The sequence below is a fragment of the Scardinius erythrophthalmus genome, assembly GCF_964197995.2.
Source record: "Scardinius erythrophthalmus genome assembly, chromosome: 19".
NCBI classification, from domain to species: Eukaryota; Metazoa; Chordata; class Actinopteri; order Cypriniformes; family Leuciscidae; genus Scardinius; species Scardinius erythrophthalmus.
Window position 1 is genome coordinate 12,826,636 of NC_138239.1, and position 9,267 is coordinate 12,835,902.

Below are 9,267 nucleotides of genomic sequence, written 5' to 3' on the forward strand. Positions count from 1 at the left end.
TCAAACCTGCGGGTCATAATGGCCACACACAGCAGTGCTCAACAGGATATTAAATTGAATCTTTATCTTGTCACATGCTGTGAGCTTTCATAAAGACGAATGCATAGTAATAAACTAACCTCTGTTGTATAGCTTACGTATAAACTGTCTCAACGGCAACTGTTTTAAATATCAGTTTTAACCGTCATGAGTTTCACAGTGATATCTGGATATAATCCACTCTCGTACAGAAATATGTTGAATCTGATTTTCTGCCGCGGTTGTAACGGCCAGTAAAATGTCAACACTAAATCCAAGTAAAGCACAAAAGGCTCCAATACTGGCTCAGGCAGTAATCTCAGTATTCTTTCAACACACTATCACAAAATCACAAGTCAATCACTGAAAGAAAATGAACTGATTAGAACTGGTAAAAAATAATGTAGTAAGAGCCAAACTGGGAAAAAAGTTCCCCACACATTTTATTAGATCAAGATTAGTTTCAGGAAAGAGCATGCAATCTGACAGGCTACCATTGCATGGTACCTGTGTTTTCTCATGTTGGACAGACACTGTGACATGGACTTAGATGCAGATTTCTTATACAGAATCTGGTGTCCTGTGAGCTTTCGCCTGAAAGTAAATCCATATGCAATCAACATCCATGTTTGATGTATCAGGTCCAATACCACAAGCAAGTAATACATTGGCGCCTAGCAACATCATCATTTAAAAAGTATTCAAAGAATATCTGGAAAGCATAATAATACTGTACATATAATACTTTGTCAAAAAGATACATTTTGTGATGACTAAAGTCGGTTTTAGAATGTCTAAAATAATGTTTAGTAATAATAAATGGTTGCACTGTGATGTATAGGCCAGTGAAAAATCTGCAAATAATGTGAATATAAACAACAATTTTTTATAATACTTGTTCAAAGTTATTTAATTTATTAACAAGTAAGCCAAAGCCAAACACACTTTAATGTAATCCATTAATTATTATTCTATACATTTTCATTTCAATGGATATGAGAAGAATTTGTGGAAATGCTAAAATATTATTGTATTGTCTATGCTTTAAACCCATAAAGCAGTGTTTCTTAATTGTAATTTACAAAACTTGGTTAGCACCATTAGCACCTAGGGTTTACAAATGTAAATAAGTTTGAAATTAGTTAGAGTGTGTTTTAAACAGGAAGAAATAAGCATCTGGTTAAGATTGTCAGATCACCCCATTCTTATATGCTTACATTGCTCATATACATACGCCTGCAGTGAATATGCCAGGAATTCCATGCTTGTGACCTGACATTCTCACATCTCAATCTAATCAATAAAAAATTACATTTTACTGGAAACACATGTAACCACACACACACACACACACATACACACACACACACACACACCCACACACACACACACACACACACACACACACTTTCACAAAGCAGTTTGAGGACAATAGGGAATATTTAGTGCACCTGTGAAAACACTGTATCAATATATTGGTAGAGAGATCTGTTGTTTAAATATGAAAAAAGAGAGATTATAATGTTAAGTATTTCCTGAATATATCTTGATGCATGACAATGTGAATTTCATTCATTCATTATGAAATATATCTACATAGCTGTTTCTCTCTCATTTTACAGTTTTTCCAATTGCTAACACACAATTTTTCAAACTAGTCTGGTTTTATCAAAATACTTAACACAATTCACAAAACCACACACCCAAGCTGCAAAATACCTCATATACCCTGCAAAATGAAGCAACCGAAACTACACATAGCATTATCAAAATCAAACTTTTGCATGAAATGGCACACACTTCATTCATATTACCAGATTTTTGCCTAACCAACTACACACTGTTAGGCATAATGAAAAGCACTCTCATCTTTAGTATGCTTTGCCATAATACTAAAATATGTATCAGATTGTTCACATGCACAGAAATATTTGCAGATACACACACATGCTGTTGCAACTTTTTTTTTAATTTTTTCACTGTTTTACAGTAAACAAGTCAGTGCAACATATGCACAGCAGATATATTTACTTGGGACTGAACAAAAATATTCTTACAAAAAACAGTAAACTGAAAAAGAAAATTTCAGAAAAAATATATTACAGTAAAAAAAAAAAAAGAGGCAAGAAAAATAATTAGGCAGCATCTTGCCGCACAGCCGGGTCTGGCCACAACGCCTCGTCAACATCACAGGCAATATCTTCCCTTGCCAGACATCGAGGGAAGAAGCGCCTTGAGTGCCTTATCCATCCCTGAATTGCACCCACATCAATCTCATCACATGCCTCTTCCATGGCCTGCACAAGAGGCATGCGCACAAAGGGCTGCCGGTCGTATACCTTTCACCGCCATGCCGAAAAGAACTCTTCTATGGGGTTCAGAAATGGTGAGTATGGTGGGAGGTATTGCACGAGAAATGTTGGGTGGTCAGCAAATCAGTTTTGGACTGGGGCTGCACGATGAAAGCTCACGTTGTCCCATACTACAACGTACCGGTTTCTTTGATGGTCTGCATCATTCACACGCTCTGGTGGTATGAGAATGTTGTGAAGTCTGTCCAGAAATGTGAGAATATGGGCTGTGTTGTATGGTCCAAGGTTGGCATGATGGTGGAGGACACCATGCATACTGGAGTTGGCAGCGCACATTGTGATGTTCCCACCACGTTGGCCAGGAACATCTATGGCTCTGTGGCCAATGACGTTTCTCCTCCTTCTTCTGGTCTTTGCTAGGTTGAACCCAGCCTCATCTATAAAGATGAACTCATGTGGGATTGTATGAGCATCCATTTCCAGTACTCCCTAAAAACAAAGAACAAAAATCTGTCAATATGGTGTTATCCAGTACACTGGTAAACAATGTTGCGTGTAGTGTACTGCAGTCAATATAGTACTTACATCCACATATGCTCGTCTGAACTCTTTGTTTCTTTGAGAGTTTCTCTCAAACGGCACCTTATAAAGTTGTTTCATTCTGACTTGGTTTCGCTTGAGAATGCGAGCCAATGTGGACAGACTGACTTGTTGAATGTTGTTGAATAAGGTGTTGTCTTGGATGATGTGGCTTTGAATTTCTCGTAATCTGATTTCATTATTTTCCAAAACCAAGTTTACAATGCCAGCTTCCTGTACCCCGGTGAACATTTGGCCCCTTGCTCCACCATGGTGTCGTCTCTCAGTCCTTTAGAAAAAAAAAAAAAAAAATTATATATAGGGCTTGGACAATGCAGCCTAAATATTTTCCCCCACAGTAGAGTACATTGTACAGGAAACTTGTACAGTTCATGAATGGCTGATGTCATACACTAAGTAAACAGGTGTCACCCAACTGATACACTATGACATGGGGTGTACTACATGTGTACTACATGAAATTTTGGTTACATACCTGTTCTCCAGTCTAAAGGTCCGGATGAATGACAGAGGCGACAGTAAAACGGCTCAAGTTTGGCTGCACTCCAGCCTCACGCATTGTCAGCCCATGGTTGATGACATGATCTACTAAGGTTGCTCTGATTTCATTTGAAAGTGTTTGTCTTCTTTGGCCATGAACTCCTCTACCTGCTCTACCCCTACCTCTCACTCTTCCTCCCCCTCTTATTCTCAACCTCCCTCTTCCTCTTCCTCTTCCTCTTCCTCTCTCTGCAATGTCTTCCATTGTTGTTGTAAAAAAAGGTTCTCAGCTGTGGTCTTTTCATAGTGCTTACATCCTGATTGAAGTGTTAACAATTAAGCATTGAGGTGTTTGGCCAGGTGGCACATGTAATTGGACAATTAGCTCATGTAGTGTCATTTTGAATGGCAGTGTTTTGAAATGGCAAACATGTGACTTTATGTCAGATTGTTGTGTCTTATGCAGAGAACTGTGTTCAGTGCATTTAAAAAGTGCCATTTTGAAATGCAAAATGTGTGTAAAGCAGAAAATGTGTTTAGACTTTTGGAGACTTGAGAAGAAGTTTTGCTCTCTGTGTGTCAGTTTAAATAATTGTGCTGTGCATGTCATTTTAGTGTGTTAGCAATTAAAAACTGTAATCTGAACTGAACTGAATTGAAATTCAATTCTATTTGCACGTTATCAGTTGCTAACCACTGAGAGGCATTGCTTTCTCAAAGCAGCTTTTACATATTTGACACAAAAGCACCAGGAAATGTTTCAAAATTCCAAGTGCCACACAGGAATGATTCACTCTGCTGTCTGCCATGTCTGTAATATGTTGCTCAGTCAGTGGCCAGCTGTTGTTTTATGCTCCAGCTTGGTTGTAAATCATCACAAGATTTAGAGAGACACTTTGAAATCTGCTGCAGTGATTTACATGTATGACAGACCCAACAGGTTGAGGTACATTATCTGAGCTCTCAAATGGGGGATATGCTGTCCATTAGAGGCACTACACAACCCACACACACATAATCTGTAGCCAAAAGGGTTAGAAACAGATGCATCCAAAATCTCCAAGTGCCCTGTGCGGTTAAAGTCCATATTAGTGTCATGCTCCCTGTGGGGCCTTTAGTGCTTGAGTATGTGTGTGTGTATCAGTGAGAAGGATGTGATTTACACATGCAGGGGTCAGAAGGAAGAGAAAATGCCTGGTGTTCGGTATAGCACCTGGCCCGTCATATCTGATCACATCAGTTTCTTATTTTTCTCTTTGCTACTGAGACATTTATGAAACAAGTTCGTCATCACTACAAAGTCTGAATACATCTGAGGATAAAATATTCCACATCTAATCCGTACCTCTATTCAGTGAATAATACAGAATTTATTGTTAAGGAACTAGTGCACCCCAATGCAGACTTAATGCATTTATATTTGCTAATTATAATTACTCCTTTATAATTTAGCGAGGCTTCACTTTGCATGTTGATAATTCAAATGTAGGGATTCTCAAAAGTATTGCAACCGAATAAGCTAGGATTTTAACCTTTAAATCATAAACAACATTAAATCACAATATTATTTGCTATCTGGTTCACTGCCCATATACAGTGCCACACTCTCTGTACTGGTGTGTGTCCATGATGGGCTGCAATTATGCCATTTCCTGCCTTCATGTTACTTGTGACAAATTCACCCACCAGATTTCATTACTGTTGACATTTCAAATAGAAACCGTTGGCAATGCTCTTTGTCTGGCATGGATTGTCCAGCATCAGGTCTCTGTTATGCGAGGTGTTGGGGAAAACTGGTTTAGGGTCACCCTCTGTTGCCATTAATTAGACACACAGCTGCAAGATGACTGACAGACTGACACCACTGCCAGCATGCACCTTCCAACCTTTGTATATATATCTGAATATGTGTTATGTAACTAAATAGAGATGCCCATTACAATATTTTCTGTGCACAGCCAAAACATTGAGGACACATGGCTGTTTTCTTTATATCTCAGGGGTTGATTTTTCAAAGTTTGTTACTGTATGCATTGTAGATTTTAACCTTGTCCCAGACCCAGACTTTCAATCTTAAACTAGAAAACTTAAAAAAAAAAAAAAATCAAAACAAATGGATAAATAATCATACATCCATTTCAATATTCATTGTAAAAATGACGTATACACATTTTAAAACATTATGACAGTTGTTTCATCACTTCAACCACAACAGAACAGCTTTGCCACTAATTAAAAAAATGTAAAAATACTAATTACATCAGTGTCAGTGAACAAAATGTTTGTATGAACTTTGTATAAAAATCAAGGCAAATATCAAGTTTTTTTATTTGTGTAATTTCTAGGGCTGTCAAAAGATTAATCGCGATTAATCGCATCCAAAATAAAAGTTTGTGTTTACATAATATATGTGTGTGTACTGTGTAGAATTATTTTGTTTATACACACGCATGCATGTATATATTTAAGAAATATTTGCATACATATACTGTATATATATATATATATAATTTATATTATATATAAATATAATTTTTTATGTATAAATTACACATTTTTCTTAAATATATACAAGCATGTGTGTGTATTTATATATACAAATTTAATTATACACAGTACACACACATATATTATTTAAACACAAACTTTATTTTGGATGCGATTAATCGCGATTAATCTTTTGCCCTAGTAATTTCCATTCAAGCTAAAAAAAAAGACAAATGATGCAAATACTAACTAACTAACTAACTGAACTATTTCTAAAAGCCTCAGAAAACACCTATATGTGTTTTCAAATATGAATTTGAGAGTATTTCTATTATGTGGTATAAATTTTCATCAGTTGACTGAGCACCATATAGAGGAAATGTAAAACAGGCAACTTATTTTAGCTTCCAAATGTCTTGGAAATGTCAGCAGATGGTCAGGAGCCACATGAAATCATTCTAACCTGTGGAAGGCAATACATCATTTCAGGCCTGCATGCCCTCATAACTGTGATGAAGAAAATGTTTACAAATTGATACAAGACAATGTAGACATTCACACAAATCGACACAAAACACAGACAAATATCTGTATCTGACATTAAAAACCAATAGAGAGGGCAAATTGTCTCCTCCATTAAAAATGATAAATGTCAAAAATGAATTAATGGAAAGATCTATGGAATTTTGAAGTCTCTGCACAGGGTGAGAGCATGTGATAGATGAGTAACAGTACAGATGAGGAATTTGAAAACTGCTGCTCTTTCCTCAAAAGACTCAAATCCTTTTGAATTTATGAACAGACAAAACAGAAAATTGTTAAAGAGGTTTTTAAACTCTCTGGTGGACTCATAATACATAAATACAAAATTCATGTCCCTGAACTCTATATTTCTAACAGAATTTAAAAAAACACACACGGTGTTACATTAAGTTGAACTCTTAAAGGGATAGTTCAACCAAAAAATGAAAATTCTGTCATCATTTACTCACCCTCAAGTTGTTCCAAAGATATTCTGAAGATTGGTAACCAAACAGTTGATGGACCCCATTGATTTACATAGTATGGGGAAAAAAAGTACTATGGAAGTCAGTGGGGTCCATCAACTGTTTGAATGCCCACATTCTTCAAAGTATCTTCTTTTGTGTTCAGCAGAAGAAAGAAATTCATACAGGTTTGGATTTGGAACAGCTTGAGGGTGAGTAAATGATGACAGAATTTTCATTTTTGGGTGAAATATCCATTTAAGCCACATGATTGTCTGAAACAAGAAAGACTGGTTTGCATCTTTAAAAAAATGTAATTCAAGTTTGTAATCAATCGCATGAAAAGTTCACTGAGGAGTGGAGAAAATGAATGACCTTTTGATTAATATGACGCTGGTGTGAGGAGCTGATGAAATGCCAGTGCCTAGCAGAAAGACAGTCAGCATTTGATCTGTAAGAAGGTCAAGTGAAAAGCAAAACAGCTAAGGAGCATGAAATCATCCGTAAATGTGATTTTTATCAGTTTCCAGCCTTCTTCCAGCTGTAGCAGGTCTGGATGGTGGAGCGGCGTAGAGCAGCGTGTGTTTTATTGCCTTTTACGCACCCTGTAAATCATTGACATTTTGTTTTCACTTGTCAGCCTTCTCCTCTGTAGAAATTAGATTACTTAGTGCTGGCACTGAACCAGCTCAGGGAAATTTGACAATCAAGGATGTTGTTATGAAATATGTCTTGTTAACATCTGTGCTCGAGTTACCGAAGCCACCAGACAAACACAATGCTTTGTTTAAGGCTTACTTTGCTACATATCAGTATTTTTATATGTTTATGTAAATATCCTATTTTGCTTTCCATGTAAGTTTTATGTTGTTTTTTTTAATGGGAAAATAAGAAAAAAAAATACTGATTACAAATTGATTTTCTTGGTATCTTTATCAGTGTAAGTTCAATTTTTTTTCTGAATCATCAGTTAAGATAGCAGGTGGCTATTGATTTTGTTTTAGAGCAATGTCCTTTACAATGTTGTGCTCTTTCATGTACATTCTTGTTTAAAATGTGATTTACCTAAGGGTCAAATTCATGCACGCTTTAAAAAGAATGAATCTTCACTGAACTTTTAACCAACCCCATGTATGAACACTGTCTTTTAAGAAAAAGCAATATGTTATGTCTGGGTGATCACACACTAAGAAAATGCTGGGGGTCACAACTGGGAGGCTGATTCTCCATATCCTGAAGGTCATTTTCACATGCTGGGGGTTCACAATGATGGACAACCATGAATAAAACTACCAACAAACCACCTTTCATTCACAGCATCAGCCACTATTTCAGTGTATTTGTTTAAATAGCCTACCTTTTCCACTTTTTAGACAGAAATATTATATATGAATCTTGGGATTGGGAATCCCCAGCAGTAAGGGGGAAAAAATGGACAGTGACCAATTTGCTCGCTGCTTCCTTTTGGACATCCTTCGGAAAACACTGTGCTACGCTGTGCTACTCAGCTACTTGTGAAACATCAACTAAGTTGTTTTGCCAAGTATCCATGGATAAATAATAACTGGCATACTCTTTGGAGTGTTACGTTAAACTTCTGACAAGTGAATGAACGAAAGCCAAGAAAAATGGAAAACGTCTTTCCTAAGAAAGTACTTCATCATGACTATGGTAGCAGACTACTGCCTTATTCCCTTTTTTCCAGGAGCAGATGCACTAACGTTGATAGTACTTTTGGCAAGACAAAATTAGAATTGTCACATCCTGAAGAACTGGATATGGAAATGGTTTTTATTATACGTGTTGGCATACTTCTTAAAACTTCTCAAATAGTTTTCACAATATTAATGATAAATGAGAGAAAGTACATCTGTATCAGCTATCAATGGCAAATATATTATCCATCTGTTATATGAGAAGGAAAAATTGATATTTGAATGTTTCTGAAACAGAAACGCAACATCTACTGTAGTCCCATACAGTGCAGTGTACTACACTGCAAAGTTGTTGTCAACATATTAACAGAAAGTTCCTAAAGAGCACAGGTGTTGATGCATGATGAGTGATGGGGCATTTTGGGGGTTTAAACATCAACATACATTCAGGATATGCTTAGTTTGGAGTGATTCTGACAGCCAAATTGTAAGAAAAAACTGATGTTCTGAATGTCTCATGCAGGTACCAAAAGGTGGGAGAAGAGCCAGATGAGGCCTAGATCCTTTACACCCCCACTCCAGTGCTGATGACCTCTAACCTTGTCTGAAAAGACTGGTGTGGGAAAAGCAGCACGCACTTGAACACAGCACAGGCCCAGATTCCAAACAGGTGGCAGTCTCTCTGCTTAGCAACAATTGTTTTGGGGCTCTTTTGATGAGGTTATATGA